Genomic DNA, 15769 nt, shown 5'->3' with positions numbered 1-15769 from the left:
AGCATCAGAAACATTACTATCATTATTTAACAGTTGGCAAATCTAAGGAACAGAGAGGTCAAGTGACTTGTCCAAGGCCACACAGCCTACAAGAGGAAGAGCTGCGATTTGAACACGTTTGTGGTTGAGCACAAACTTTGACATTACACAGATGTGACTTCAGATTCGGGCTCTGTTCCTCGCTAGCTTTATGATTAAGACAACACGTTTCACTTAATTGAGATGAACTGAGATCCGCCACAGGGGGACTGTTAGCTCCAACTTGAGTGTAAATCCTGGCTCAACAATAGTTGCTTTCCACCACAATGAGCTACCTCTCAGCTGCAAGGCACGCGGAACTCAAGATGGCTCCCTTCTCATGGAAACCCTTGAGTCCTACGGTTTTCCAAGCTTCCTTCCCAGAACCCTGGCCCCCTGGGCAAGAAGGTAGGCCAGGAAGAACTGACTTCCCCTTTCTGAGCCCTGGCATCCTCATCTGTAGGATGCAGATAGCAGCAGTGCCCTCCTGGCAGGGATGTGGTGTGGCTCTCCCAAGGTGACCTCCCAGTGCACTGAGTGAGACTCTGAAGGTGCAGGTGTAGAGGCAGCCACCAGGCAGAAACATGCACTGTGCCTGGAGACACAGCTGAGAGGTGCTGGGCTCTGCAAGGGGAGAAGGAAAGAGACGGGCAGGGAACAGACAGAAAGAAATGCAGGGAGAAAGCCAGAGAGTACGAGGGCCAGGGCGGAAGGGCTGCAGTGCTGGCTGAAAGTTCCTTTCAGGAGGGGACTCCAACACTGCACCACATCTGTATTTCTGTGAGTAAACCCCTCCTGATCCCTCACCTCAAATGTTTAGGAAATGTCCCTCACTCGCAAATGTTCAACCAGCTTGGAACGGAGGGGGCTTCTCCCTCTGCTTCCTGTTAAATCGGGTCATTCTCTTAAATCCTCCTTCCTCCCTAGGAGCCAGGGACAAACTCCATGTTTGGGGATCTTTTTCTTCCCCCCTTCCCTCCCCTTTCCCTCCCTCCCTCCTTCCTTCCTTCCCTCCTTCCCTCCTTCCTTCCCTCCTTCCCTCCTTCCTTCCCTCTTTCCCTCCTTCTTTCTCTCCCTACTTCCTGGATCTTTTCTTCCTTCTCTCTCTTCCTTCCACCCTCCCTCGTTCCTTTTTTCCATCCCTCCCTTCTTCCTTTCATCCCTCCCTCCTTCCCTCCCTCCCTTCCTCCTTCCTTTTCCCCTCCTTTCCCTCCTTCCTTCCGTCCCTCCCTTCTTCCTTCCATTCTTCCCTCCCTCCCTTCGTCCGTCCTTCCCTCCTTTCCCTCCTTCCTTCCATCCCTCCCTCCTTCCTTCCATCTTTCCCTCCTTCCTTCCTCCCTTTAACAGGGAAGAGAGAAGAAAATGTATTGGCTTAATATTTTCAAAATATTCCTAGAAAATTTTCATCTCCATCTGACAGATGGGAGGGGCTCAGAGCTACACAGTGAGGACTGTGACCAGGTCGGCCTGTATTCTTAACTACAAAGCTCTCCTGCCTGCCTGGACACGACAGGTCAAAGTTGTTGACTCTAAAAGGCCATATAGGGCTAAAGCGGTGATGACATCCCCTCCCCCTCTCCAGATTCCCAGCCAGAACCTCAGAGTCCCCATGCTGCCCAGGCGCATGGCCACAGGGAAAGAGGATCTTGACAGAGTCACTCACTTCTTTGCCTTTAAAGGAAATGCCCAGTAAACAACCTTTCTGCTTTGAATCGAGCCCAGATGGTGGGATTTTAGGCACTCAAGAGGGGGATGTCTTCAGGCCAGGGTGCCGCTGAGAAGCCTCCCCAGTCACTGGCCCAGTCACTGCCCAGGATGACAGCCTGCCCTTAAATGAACACAGTTAACCCACCACCTTCCCTCAGAGGAACAGGACTGACGGGGCTTGGCCTCTTGGCCGGCTCCTGTTGTTCTGCCAGAGACAGGTGGGACTGGGCGGGGCGGGGCGGGGGCAGGAGAGAAAGCAGATCTCCGACCCGGGTGAGTGTTTCCAGCAGGGTTTAGGCTGTAGTACACCTGCCTTGAATTGTTCCCTCAGCAAGGAGCTTTTCAGCCAAAATCAGGGGGACTTTTCCATCTGGACAACATCAGATTCTTGTCTAACTCAGACTCAATGTAAACGAGGTGGTGGGGAGTGGAAGGGAGCACTGGGTGATGGGTAATCTCCATCCCATCCCACCCCCAGCACCACGACAGCACGTCCACACATGGAGCCTCGGAGTCCCAGCTGTGTGGTGAGCCAGGTAGACCAGATGATCCAGAAGGACTCTTCCTAGCTCTCCCTATTAAGATGCCTGTGGTGTGAGGGGGGCGACCCCCTGTGTGCATGTGTGGGTGGTGAGGAAGGGATGTCTACCGCCTCCTGAGCACTGCAGTCAGAAAATCTGAGGCCTCAAAGAAGACTGGAACATGTAGGTTTGATAGGCCATCTGAAGAAAAACAACCATCAAAGATTTTAGGAGCCAGGTTGCCCTGGGTTCAAATCCAACACTAAGACGCTGTGTGACCTTGGGCCATACAGGTCTGAGCCTCAGTTTCCATGTCCCCCCATGGTTCACCCACACCTTCCAATGGGCAGGGCTCCGTTAGGACATGTGTGGGCCCTAGGCCATTTGTCTCTATGGCCCCTTATTCCAGAAAAAAATATTGATAATTATGAATGCATTGGTATAGAGAAGAATATATCCAGAGTACATTATATTCATTTTTTCTTGTGATTTTACGGTAAATCAGAACATTTTTGTGGCCCCTGCAAGTCTGGTGGGTTCTAAGTGCTATACAGTGCCCGGGAGAACCTCTCTCCTGCTAAGTATTTATGGGGAAGCCTTGTCGAGATCAGCACTTCCCACAAAAGGATGGGGCTTGGAGGCTGGGAATTTCTGGGAGTGTGGATGGGGGCTGGATGAGGGCAGGAGGATCAGGAGCCTGCTGGTTTTGAGCTCAGTCAGATCCAGGAAGCCCAGCAGTCCGAGTTCCTGAGAAGCAAGAGTCTGACTCGGGCACATGTAGTGCCCCAGGACCTGGGGTCCTACACTTGCTGGGGTGACACCAGCTCACCCCATGTTATTTGCTGATAATCTCCCATGGGCCAGGCCTATAACACACCAAATGCCTCGTATGTACAATCTCATTTAATGCAGGCAAGATTATTATCCCCATTTCCAAATGGGGAAACTGAGGCTTAGAAGGGGCTTACCTTCTCCTTCTAACTTATCTCCCGAGCTTCTGCTGGGGTCTGATAGAGCCATTGACTGGCCCCTGATCCATCCTCTGGGCCTTTGCACATGCCACCCCTGCTGCTGGGAACTCCCTCACTGCTGGAAGCTCCCTGCTGGGAATATCCCCCCTGCTGGGAACTCCCTCACTGGTCCCTTCCATACCCTCCTTCAAGGCCCAGGTCCAGCCCCACCTTCTCCAGGAAGGCTTCCCTGACTGCTTCTGCTCCTTGTGACCATCTTGTCCTTTGAAATCCCTGGACTTTTTCCAACAGTACATTTATTTAACCCAATAAATGTTTACTGTGCCTCCACCCTGGGCCGGGCCCAGGGCATCTTGTTGGACTCAAGACACAAAGGCAACTTGGTCTAGGCTGGACTGGAAGGAGCTCCCGCCCTGTCCTGTTGTGGGAGACGGGCATCCATGGCTTGTGATGTGACAGTGCAGACAGTACAGTCCAGGACTTAGTGGCAGAGGACCCTGAGGCTGTTGACAAGAGGAGAGAGAGCCCCTCCCACTTCTGAAGGGGTGGATGTTGGAGCTGGGGATGGAGGATTGGTCAGCATTTACCTGGCCTGGAGGAAGGGAAACCCAGGGAATGGTTCAGGCAAAGACCCAGCAGAGGAAGGGGCGTGGCTCTTTGTGAAGGCCACACTGGCCTTTATTCTGTTCTCAGATTCACTGAGCTCAAGCCTGCCTCAGCCCCTTTGCGCTTGCTGTTCCTCCGCCTAAAAGGCCCTCCCTCCAGAGCCTCCCGTGGCCGGAGCCTGCTCCTGGTCCAGCTTGCATCTCCTCAGAGAGGCCTTCCCCGGCCGCCCGCTCCAGCACCTCTCCTGCCCCGCATCCCTCTCTGGCCACCCCTCTGCTTGATTTCTTCTTAGCACACATCACTCTATGAAATTGTTTCTTTATTTGCTGGTTTCACCTGTCTCCCCACTAGAATGTCAACTCCAGGGGGGCAACAGGGACCTTGCCCGTTCACTGTGGTGCCACCTGGAACAGATAATGGCACAGGGTAGATGCTCCATCAATATTTATGGCAGAAGGAAAGAGGAAAGGAGGGGGAAGGGAGGGGAGGTGGCAGGGAAGGAGGGGAGGAGAGGAAGGGAGGAAGGAAGCGGTGAATGAAGGTAATGCATCCGATAGGATTTGGAAGATAACCTAAGTATACTCGATCTGGTAATCTGAAGAGTTATTTTCAAAGGGGTGGGCAGAGTGTAGGGAAATCAGCATGGCATAGTACAAGCCCAGAGCTGGGCAATGGGGAAGCTGGTCATGCCCCGGGCTGCAGGCAGTGTTGCCTGGGTGGAAGCCAGCCCGCAGAGGCCCTATAAGGACGCAACTGCAGCAACAGTGCCCTGGCCCCTGCCACACTCTTGTCATCTGGACCTAGCTAGAAGTCACCATGCAATGGAGCTACTATAGAGGCCATGGAGGTTGGCTTCCAGGGGCTCAGGTCAGGGAGCTGAGTGGAAAGTGAGTCCAGAGCCACACAGGGAGAGCAGAGGTCAAGGAGGTCATCTGCAGAGACCACAGGGCCCGAACTCTGTTGTTCTGCTAGAACCCAGCTCAGGACTGCACCAGGACCGGGGACACCTCCCTCCCTCCCTGTCCATCAAGGCTCTGATGTTGGTGGGAAACAGTTGTTTCGGCGGGTCCTATCTAGCTTCAGCATTGTTAAGATGTCACTGAGTGTCATCTGAAAATAGAAGGTGCCTGGGCCTGCCATGGAAACACTATTGCAGGAGGAGGCGTGGCCTTCCGCGCCCGCCTGTGGGTGAAAGCGGCTTTCGTCTGAATGCCTGTTCGGCCACCAAGATAGAGTGAGCGTTTTCCAAGAGCACCCATATGCCAGGCACTGGGTTAAGCTCATTCCAGACATCATCATGTTATTTTATTCTCACATCAACTCTCTGTGGGTGGCCTCTTCTTCTCCCTGTTTTATAGATGGGCAGCTGAGGGTCAGGTGGTAGTAACTGCTCGAGACCACATCTAATAGGTGATGGGGCTGGTATTTGGATCTGATGCCAGAAGCAGGTTTCATGAGTTCTCAATGGAGAGAATGTCCAGGAAACCAATCAACTTAAGAACCATTCCATCCATCCATCCATCCATCCATCCATCCATCCATCCATCCAGTGTAATAATCAGTTATAAGAAGAGCCAATGTTTTTCGAGTGGTTACTCTGTACCCAGCCCTGCGCTGAGGCTTTCTCACACACTCTCTCAGCTAATCTTTATAATAACATTGGAAAGTAGGTACAGTTCCTACCTCCACTTTATTAGTTGTGAAACTGAAGCTCAGAGAGCCCAAGCAGCTTGCCCAAGGCCACACAGCAAGGAAGAGGTAGGACAGGCACTTGAGGCCAGAGCTCCTCACACTCACCAGCCAGGCCCTGTGCCAGTCGGTGTCGATTCACATGTGAATGAGGTCTAGGCCTTTCCCTAGAGGTGTTCCATGTGGAGGGAGGTGACCTTGAGGAGAATTTGGTGGCCTTTTTCTTGGAAAGGTGTTTCAGAAAACCCTGCCTACCCCTTTTGACAAACTTCCAAAGATGCTAAGCCAAGTGGCGATGTCTACAGAGAGGTGGAGTGTCCCAGCCCAGCTCTGTTGGCCCCACCTCCCTGCACTGGTGCCGTGGGGCAGCCCCTCCTACCTCTCCGAGTGCCTCACCTTCCCCTTAATGGGGAGAGGGTGCCTCTGGGCGATGGTGCTACAGACGGGAGCCCAGCCTTGCTGCAGCTTTCCAAGGACAGCAGATGGAAGAGGCCATTTCCTTCCCTCCCCAGCTGTCAGGAACTGAACTGTGTCATCCCCAAATTTACACGTTGGAGTCCTAACCCCCAGTATCCCTAAATGGGACCTTATTTGGAGATAGGTTCTTCACAGAGGCCATCAAATTAAAATGAGGTCTTTAGGGTGGGCTATACTCCAACATGACTGGTGTCCTTATAAAAACACAAAATGCGGACACAGAGAGACAGACACAGGGAGATGTGAAGATAAAGGCCAAGATCGGGTGACATGCCCACAAGCCAAGGAACACCAAGTGCCAGCAAACCGCCAGAAGCTCAGGGAGAGGCAGGGAACAGGTCCTGCCTCACAGCCTCAGAAGGAACCAATCCTGGCAGCACCCCGATCCCGGACTTCTGGCCTCCAGAGCAGTGAGACAATGCACTTGTGCAGCTTAGGGCCCCCAGCGTGTCACATGTTGCTACAGCAGCCCTCATAAACTTGTGCTTCTCCTCAAGCACTCAGCAGGAGAGAGCTGCCTTCTCTGCGAGGGGCAGGCCTTCTTGGCCAGCAATCTGGGTTTTCCCACCCCATTTCTGAATGTTCCCTGGCAGACCACAGGAGACAAGGAGGTCCCAGAGAGAGCAAGTCTTCCAGGCCAGACAGAGGCTGTGGCAGTGCCCAGCATCCTCATTCAGTCCTCATTCAGTCTTCCTGCCAACCTTAGAGGGGTTCCCATTTTACAGATGGGAAAACAGGAAGAGAGGTCTTTGTCTAGGGTGTGGCAGAGCTGGGATTCAGATCAAATTCCCTCTTATTCCGGGCCAAAGATAGAACCACCATGCTCTCCTGTTTTCCAGGGGGCATGACAGTGGCAATCCAGGCAGAGCTGTCCTTGTTCCCTGGGAAGTTGCCCACAGCTTGTGTACTGAGTCCTCCTAAAGCCCTCCCAGAGCCAGGTACTGCCTGAGAAAAGCCACCAGCTGCCAACAGTGTAGCAGGGCCCACTGGGCTGAGACTGGCTGCCTGCCTCATCCCTGGATTTCACTTCCTGCAAAGCCCCTGGGCCACAAGCGACATGCCCCTATTCCTCTGCAGAGAGAGAGGTCTTAAGAGAAATGGTGTGTCTTCAGTGGGCTCTGCACCCTTTATTTCTCCCAATCTGCTCTTGCCAGCTCCTTCCCCAAACTCAGCCCCAGTTGGGTAGTCAGCCACCAAGTCTGATGTCCATAGAGCTGGGTTCAAATCCTGTTTTTGCTTCTGCTAGCTGGGTGGCCCTGGCTAAGTCATTGTCACTCTGAGTCCTCATTACCTTATTGGTACGACAGGGGTAATTAGAGTACCCACTCTACAGGGCCATTGAGGGGAGCAGATGAAAGGAGGATGCACTATTGCACTTGGCACCGCACATCATGTCCTCATCTGTACAGCGGGGATGGAAATCCTCACCTCCAAGAGCTGTTGGAAGACTTGAATGAGGAAACGCATATGTTGCTGCCTGGTCACTGGTTGGAATTTACAAACAAACCAGGAGTATCTCCTGCTGCCAAGCTGCTCCCCAGCTTTCACAGAGCGGATCAAATGAAACAAAGCAGGTGAAAGCCCCCGGCGCATGGCAGGTGCTCAGCCAGCGTCTGAGCCTGAACAAACAAGTCGAGTGTTTGCCTAAGACCGTGTGTATCTATGTGAGCGCTGCTCGTGTTGGTTCACCCACCCATGCTGCTTAGCGTGCATTTACTCAGGCAATCGATTAGGAAAGGGATCTTATCTCTCAGGAATGGTGAGGGGCCTCCCAGGCCGTGTCTTGCAGGGGCAAGACCTACCTGGCAGCAGCAGTCCCGATACAAACCTCAAAGGAGCCCTTTGGCATGGTTCTGGGCTGGGTATACAAAGCTTGTGGTGTTTTCTTTGCTTGTTTATTTGGCTTATAACCTTCTGGGATGTTCATCTGCTGGCTCTGTTCCCCCCACTCCACCCTGTGCATGATGGGAGGGGACGGGGAGGAGGTTGTCATCAGCTCATCTCTGTCCCCACTTCTCCAGAATCTCCTTGGGAGGGTAGCTGGTCTCCTGTCTGATGGGATCTGGGAGTCGGAAGTTTCCTTAGTTGGTAGATGAGGATACTGAGGCCCAAGAAATGCAGTCACAGCTAATGAGAAACCAAGGCAGCATGCAAGCCCAGGGCTTCTGATCCCACAAGAGAGAACATGGCTGGACAGAAAGAAGGGCTTACTGACTGCTCCGAGGCAAAATTTGAACAGAGACCTCTAGGAGAGTTGCAGTAGGATACCTTTGTGGTTGGAGACAGTTTTCTTACTGAGGCTTAGCATACTAAGAAAACCAAAGCTGGGAGGTGAGGCAACTTGCCCAGGGTCCCAGAGCCACTGGGCTGTGGTAGCAGAGTCTTGGAAGGCAGGTCTCTCCTGGACAGCACCTGGGGGTGTGGGCTTGCCTGGGATGTGCTGCTGCTGGGGGTGGCCTATGCTGGCCGGGGGCTCTCCTTTCTGTTCCCCAAATGGTCAAGTGCGGGCATGTGTGCTTGGCTGGTGGAGTCCGGTGGCTTGGCCTCACTCCCAGGTTCACCTGGCACTGGGTCCCCACAGCCAGCCCCTTCCCAGTGGCCTTTGATGCTGTTCCTGGAGCCCCCTTCCTTGCTTTTGAACCCATCCCTTTTCTTTCCAGTTCCATGGACCAAACCATGACCTGAAGTCCACCCTCTGCCCTGTCAATGCTGGCAGGAGATCACCACCATTTTGTCAGTGTGAGCACTGCCAACCCTCCCCTGGTTCTTGCTGCTTGTGATGTAAATCCATTTTAACCAGCTCATAGCAGACCTGCAGAGGGTGCACTGACTTCTTCTCTGCCCCAAGGGCAAAAGACTGTGAAGGTAGCTAACACAGTGCTTGGCACAAGTGAGTGCTCAATAGCCATCTGGCCTCTGCCACCCTTTATGTCTTCCTCTCCTGCCTTTCTCTCCTGGGCTCCCTGGGCTTCTGCCTCACTGGCCTCCCCACTGTTGCTAGGCAACACCAAGCTTGTTCCTACCCCAGGGCCTTTGCATTGTGTTTCCTCAGGCTGGTACACACTTCCAAGCTCAGCTCTTCAAGTTTGCTGTCTCCTTCTTGTCACTTAGGGCTCAACTCAAATGTCACCTACTCAAATCACCTTCCCTGACCTCCCAGACTAAGGTCACAGCCGCCAGCCCTGGTGCCTCTCTATCATATCACCCTGTTTTATTTTCTTCATGGCATTTATTACTTTCGGAAATTATTAATGTTTAGAATCTCTTTCCTCCCCCTATATGTTTAACTCCAATATGACGGAGGCCTTGACTCTCACATCTACTGCTATGACCCCATACGAGGAACCATGCATGGTATGCCGGAGGCAATCTCTAAGTATTCACTGGGCACACAAATGAGCAAATGCAGAAGTTCTGAGTGTACAGTGTCAAGTCTGAAGTAGCTGGCCTTGCTAGCAAGACGTTTCTTTGAAAACTTATGGTTTATCTTTAAACGTCACATGAATTTTGCATGGTCATGCGTTATCTCCATGTTTGTTTTAATTTTTAGAAATGGGTTTTTGCCTCCATAAAGATGAGTAAAACGAAGCCTCTTGGAGGGTGCATTTCACTTCTCCTGTAGCCTTGTAAGCTCTTGCACTATGTTGGAGAATCACAGATCTGGCCCACATGCTGGCAAAGTGCACAGACTCTATGCATGACACGTTATAGGGAAACGGTCTCTCCTGCCCACTGCCCATGGGGTGTAGACTGAACCAACCATTTAGGAGAGCAATTCGGCATATCCAATAAAATGGAAAATGTACATATTCAAAAACCGTAGTAGACTGCAAAAAATGGCCCCAATTTCTCCCCTCCCTGTGTTCATACCCTTTGCAATGTGACTTGCCACTCTTCCTGTCAAGAAGTGAGTTTTCCAGTCTGAGCAATAATGAGACCTCCACTCTACAAAAAATTTAAAAATTAGCCAGGCGTGGTGGTGAGCACCTGTAGTCCCAGCTACTCGGGAGGTTGGGGTGGGAGGATCACTTGAGCCCAGGAGGCAGACTGTAGTGGATTTTATTTTCCCATCTGTTGAATCTGTGGAATCTCCTGATCTGCTTTGGCTGATAGAATGGAGCATGAGTGATGGTGAGCCAGTTCTAAGCCCAGACTTCAAGAAGCCCTGAGTAATTCCACTCTCTCTCAGGCCCCTGTCCCCACCACGAGAATGAACCCAAGCCAGTCTGATTGAGGAAGAGAGGCCACATAAAGCAGAGATGAGTTTCCCAGCTAAGACCATCCAAGACCAGCCAGCCCCCAGCTGACCCGCCAGCCAGCCCTGAACACATAAGTAACACTCAGCTGTGATCAGTTAAGCTGAGGTCAGATCAGCAGAACTACCCAACCAACAACCAGTTGACTGATGAGAATGAACGATTGTTGTTTTAAGCCATTAAATCTTGAGTTGTTTGTTACACAGTATTGTTGTGGCAATAGATAACTGATACAAAACCTTGATGGTTCCACTCCTTGGAATCTGCCTTGAGAAACACACACATATCAGCAAAGAAAGCAAGGACAAGGATATTTGCTGTACGATTGCAACAACAAAACACAACAAGCAAACCTAAGTATCCAGCAGTAGGAAAACTGATTCATAAACTATTATTCATCCTTACAATGGAATTCTAACCAACAAAAAGAACAAGGCAGATCAACATGTACTGACATGGCAAGACCTCTAAGAGAGTCTGATGATTGGGAAAAGCAAGCTGAAGAATGATTTGTACAGCATTTTATCATGCATGTAAGAACACACCCATAAAAACATATACTGGATATTTGTGATGGGGGGGGACATGTCTGCAAATATAAAGAAGGGGCTGGGCGTGGTAGCTCACGCCTGTAATCCCAGCATGTTGGGAGGCCGAGGCAGGCAGATCGCTTGAGCTCAGGAGTTCAAGACTAGCCTGGGCAACATGGCAAAACCCTGTCTCCACAAAAAAAAAAAAAAAAAAATTAAATTAGTTGGACATGGGGCACACATCTGTGGTCCCAACTGCTTGGGAGGCTGAGGTGGGAGGATCGCTTGAGCCTGGGAGCTGGAAGTTGCAGTGAGCTGTGATCGCACCACTGCACTCCAGCTTAGGCCATAAAGCAAGACCCTGTCTAAAAAAACTAAAAATAAAGAAGGATCTCTGAGAAGAAACAAGGGGTTATAAAGGGATCCCTCAGTGCAGTCATGGGAGTCTCAAGTCTTACATAAGACATTTTTCCTATTCTTGCAAGATGAATACATTTATGTATATTACTCATGTAATAAACCATTCCAGTTTTAAAAGTTAGGTTAGGAGAGGTAGGGATAATGGCACATGATCCTCTAATCCCCTCCCAAATTTCCAAGGTCTTCTTATGGGAGTGTCAAGGCCTTGGTTCAAGACTCCCCACATTTCATTTTCAAAATCCCATGTGAGATGCAAGCCTGTGAAAAGATACTTAACATTATTAATCACCGGAGAAATGCAAATTGAAACCACAGTAAGATACCTACTAACCCCTACTAACAACACGGCTAAAATTTAAAAGATTTCCAATATCAAGTGATGGCAAGGATATGGAGTAACTAGAACTCTTAGACACTGCTGATGGGAGTGTAAAATGTACAGCCTCTTTGGGAAAAGGTCTGGAAGTTCCTTATAAAACTAAACATACATTTATAATATGCACCAATAACTCCGCTGATATTTACTCTCCTGGTATTTACTCAAGAGAAATGAGAGCATATGTTCACCCAAAGACTGGAAACAACCTAAAATGGTTATTAGTAAATGAATGAGTAAATTAATTGTGTCGTGTCCACATAAATGCAATACAACTTGGCACTAAAAAGGAATGGACCCGGCCGGGTGTGATGGCTCACGCCTGTTATCTCAGCACTTTGGGAGGCCCAGGGGGGTGGATCACTTGAGGTTGGGAGTTCGAGACCAGCCTGGCCAATATGGTGAAACCCTATCTCTACTAAGAATACAAAAATTAACCACGTGTAGAGGTGCACGCCTGTCGTCCCAGCTACTAAAAATATAAAAATTAGCCAGGCGTGGTGGTGGGTCCCTATAATCCCAGCTACTCGGGAGGCTGAGGCAGGAGAATTGCTTGAACCTGGCAGGCGGAGGTTGCAGTGAGTCGAGATCACGCCACTGCACTCCAGACTGGGCGACAAAGCAAGACTCCATCTCGAAAGAAAAAAAAAAAAAAGGAATGGACCTGTGATTCCCTCGGCAAGGTAGGTGAATCTCAGAAACATTTCGTGGCATGAGAATAGCCTGATGCCAAAGAGTCCATCCTAGGTGATTTCATTCATATAAAATTTTAGAAAAGGTGAAACCAACACATAGTGACAGAAGGCAGATTAGTGATTAGTTAGGGCAGAGTGGGTATTGACAGATGGGGCAAGAGGAAATGTTATTGGAGAGATTCTAAGTCTTGATGGGGTGATGATTTTTTGGTTTTATGGGTTTTGTAGGTTTTTAGTAGGTTTATCCAAACTGTGAATTTTATTGTACGTAGATTATATCTCAATAAAGCTGAGAGCGTGCAAAAGACTTTATTCCTTCCAGCCAGGTCCATGGGTCCCAGCACTGCTGCCTCCTTAACTGGTTGCAAAACAGAAACCGGCACTCTCTCTCCTCTCTCCCTTCTCAGGCTCCTGGGCCAGTCTCCCAAGACAGTGAGTAATTAGCCGCGAAAGAGTCTTGGATGTGAAGCCAAAAACAACAGCAGTGTCACATCAGATGCTGAGACATCTCCAGCTAAGAGCTGAGCTCAGCCCCCACCCGCCCCCTCCACCCCCCAGCCGCAGCCACCAGCAGAAGGAAAACAGCCCCGCGCGGCTGAGTACAACCAGGGCTGCCTTTCTCCACCGTGTCCGCCATTCTGGTCTCGTGCCGCAGCAGGCATTGCTAGATGATTGCCGTCATGGCTCATACTAACAATAAATAGGTCCTCCCGGGGACCCACCACCCAAACTCCTTGTGCCGGGAACAGCTACTAAAGGGGAGGCCCTTTCCATATTCCGCTTCATTCTCCCCTCCTGGCGTGCCTCAAGGAACGACCACTGTCCCCAGGTTACAGGTGAGGAAGCCGAGGCTCTGAAATATGACTGCGCCAAGTGGCCAGAATCTCGAGCAGCCTGACTGCCTCCCGCCCCAGCCCCTGGAGGCCTCGAGTCCTCCTTTACAGGAATGCCTCCCACCCCCAGCCCAGTTCATTCCAGCAGCCTCCGAGCTCCCCCTTCTCCATCCCTCCCTGCGGTCTGAGCCCTGCCTTCCGAGCCCTGCCTTCCCAGTGTGGAAGGGGAACTGGGTGGGGTAAGGCACCTCTGTTTTCTCACGAAAAAGTCCCTCTCTAGGGCGGAGGCCCTTGAAGAAGAAGGAAAGGCTGTGGGGATTGATGGGCCCCTGGAGGACTGTCATGGAGGGTGGGTGTCTGCAAGTCCAGAGGCACATCCTGCCCCCTTTCAGGGGCCTCTGGTGTGGGGTCTGGAAGTGAGTGGCTGGTGCAGGCTGTGGTCTTCCTGCTAAGCCACTAGGGCTACTGGGGCCATAGCCTCCAGAGCCTGCTCACAACTGGTCTACTCAGCCTCCAGTCCAAGCCGCTGAGCACAGATCTCAGGGCCCTGCACGTTCTGGGCCGTGCCTCCTGACATCTGAGATGAGAACGAGCCCTCCAGGAGGTCCCATATGATGTGCCCCTGTGACCTGCATTGTCTGGAGGCAGTAGACCCAGTAGTTGGTGACCAGGAGTGAAAATCTGAACAGTCTCCTGTGTGTCCCTGGGCAACTTGCTCAACCTCACTGATCTCTGAAAATGGGCACGATAATAGGACCTGGGTGGTTGAGAGCACACCACAGGACCACATGTGCCTTTCGTGGCCCACACTGGTCCTTCTGCCTGGAATTATTTTCCACTTGTCAGGTGCTTCTTCACCCCAACAAGGCTCAATCAAGTGTGTTCTTCTCTGGGAAGCTGCAGACATCTGACCCCAGGCCACAGAGTCATACCCAGTCTGGCTCCCACAGCCCTCCCAGGCTGTCTGGTGTCAGTGCAGTGCTGTGGATGGGAACACACCTCTACCGTGTTGAGCTGCTCTGAGGTTTAAATGCGTTACTGCTAATTGGGATCTTGGAACAACTCCTGGTGCATAGTGAGGACTCAAGAAAATGTGATGTCTCTTTATTCTCTTAGCAACTTTTGTCCTGGGTGAAAGTTGTCTGCCCTCCTCACCGGCCTGCAGGCTCTTCTAGGGCAGGATGGGGCTTGGTTCCTGTCTGCATCTGGTGAATCCCCTGACACACATTAGGTATCCTTACTCAAGGGAAGAGGGGCTTGCCTTTGGGACGGGGATGATGAAACTCAGCAGCCTTTGCAGGGTTTGTGATTTAGCCTGTGTCATTTTTGTGTGTCAGCGTAACTCTGGCTTGGCTTAGCTCTGTCAAACTCTATGGGATAAGAAGAGCAGAGCATGAACCTGAAAACACACCCCAACCCCAAATTATTTCTGTTTCCAGGACACACACAGGACAGACTGGAATAAATACTGGTGGTTTATCACAGGAAGGCTGGCCTCAGCTTGGGAGAGTGAGCGTGCACGCATACACAGCCAGCTGATTTATTGTGACCCGAGCCAAGCACTGAACAGAGCGAGGCCATTTATCTACTTGGTTGGAGGAGAGGTCAAGAGAGAGAAGTCAGAGATTAAGCTAAATAGTTCAGTGCCTTTGTTAACTCCCGGGGCGTCTCCTCTCCACGGCTTGTGTTCCCAGGGAATACTGTCATGAGCTCCACAGGGAAGACTGGACTCCTTCTTGGGGAGACAGCCCTGGCCCCAGGGAGCAGCGTGGCCAAGGACATTCTCAGCCTCTTGGGGTTGCCAAAAGGGAGCAGAAGCAGGAGGAGGGAGGCGGGGAGCTGGGAGGAACACCCCATCGTGGAAGACCTGCTGCCAATGCGGGGCTGCAGTCCCAGTCTCTGCCGCCACCAGACCCTGGTCAGGAGACATCACAGACAGGCTCCCTTCTCCCGCCTTCATTCAGGGCTCTGCTCAAACAGCCCATTTGCAATAGGACTTCCTGCAGTGTCCTAGTTAAATACCCCCACCCATGCCCCCCATCGTACTCTATCCCTTCCCCTGCTTTATTTTTCTTCATGGTGCTCAGCACCCTGACATATCTATGTCTGTATTTGTTTACTTATTGTTGGGTCTGTTTTTGAATGAACTGCTGTGTGTGTGGTGTAAAGTCCAACATGCGGCAGATTCTAGGTGCTCAATAAATATCTATTCAGTGAATGACGAATTGTTGCTAATAGTTTACAGCTGCTGAATATGTGCCTAGATAAGCTTTGTAGATCTCACTGTATATAACACCTCAACAGTACCATGCTGTACATACTGTCCTTAGGCTCAGAGAGGCGAAGTGGCTTGCCCATGGCCACACAGCTGGAACCAGATTCAAACTCACCTGGCATCAGGGCCTGAGCTCCAGCCACTCTCCCAAGAGAGGACATGGCCATGGACTTGTCTAGAGAAGGATTAGTCACGCCCCAGCCCAAGGCATCCTAGGAAAGGGGAACCTTGATCTGAAAAGAAATACTTTTTGCCTTCTCCCTGCCTTCATTCAGGGCTCTGATTCATTGCAAGAAGGCAAAAAAGAAAATTTTTTTTCTAACAGTGAGATGACTTGGATGATTAAAGAGGAAGCTAAATATCCTAAATATTGAAAGCAAATTCCAGCCAGGCGC

General features: G+C 51.1%; 1 long non-coding RNA gene across 1 annotated transcript; it reads left to right on the top strand.

Annotated features, from left to right (window-relative positions):
* The first annotated feature begins 12946 nt into the window (after window positions 1–12946).
* LOC134810030 (uncharacterized) lies at window positions 12947–15317 on the top strand. Its single transcript, XR_010157098.1, has 2 exons — window positions 12947–13102; window positions 14539–15317. It is a non-coding gene; the product is annotated as an uncharacterized LOC134810030 (long non-coding RNA).
* Window positions 15318–15769: the final 452 nt, after the last annotated feature.

The sequence above is a fragment of the Pan troglodytes genome, chromosome 4 (assembly GCF_028858775.2).
Source record: "Pan troglodytes isolate AG18354 chromosome 4, NHGRI_mPanTro3-v2.0_pri, whole genome shotgun sequence".
Classification (NCBI taxonomy): domain Eukaryota; kingdom Metazoa; phylum Chordata; class Mammalia; order Primates; family Hominidae; genus Pan; species Pan troglodytes.
Note: the sequence above shows the minus strand (reverse complement) of the source record. Positions and strands in the feature narration are given on the sequence as shown.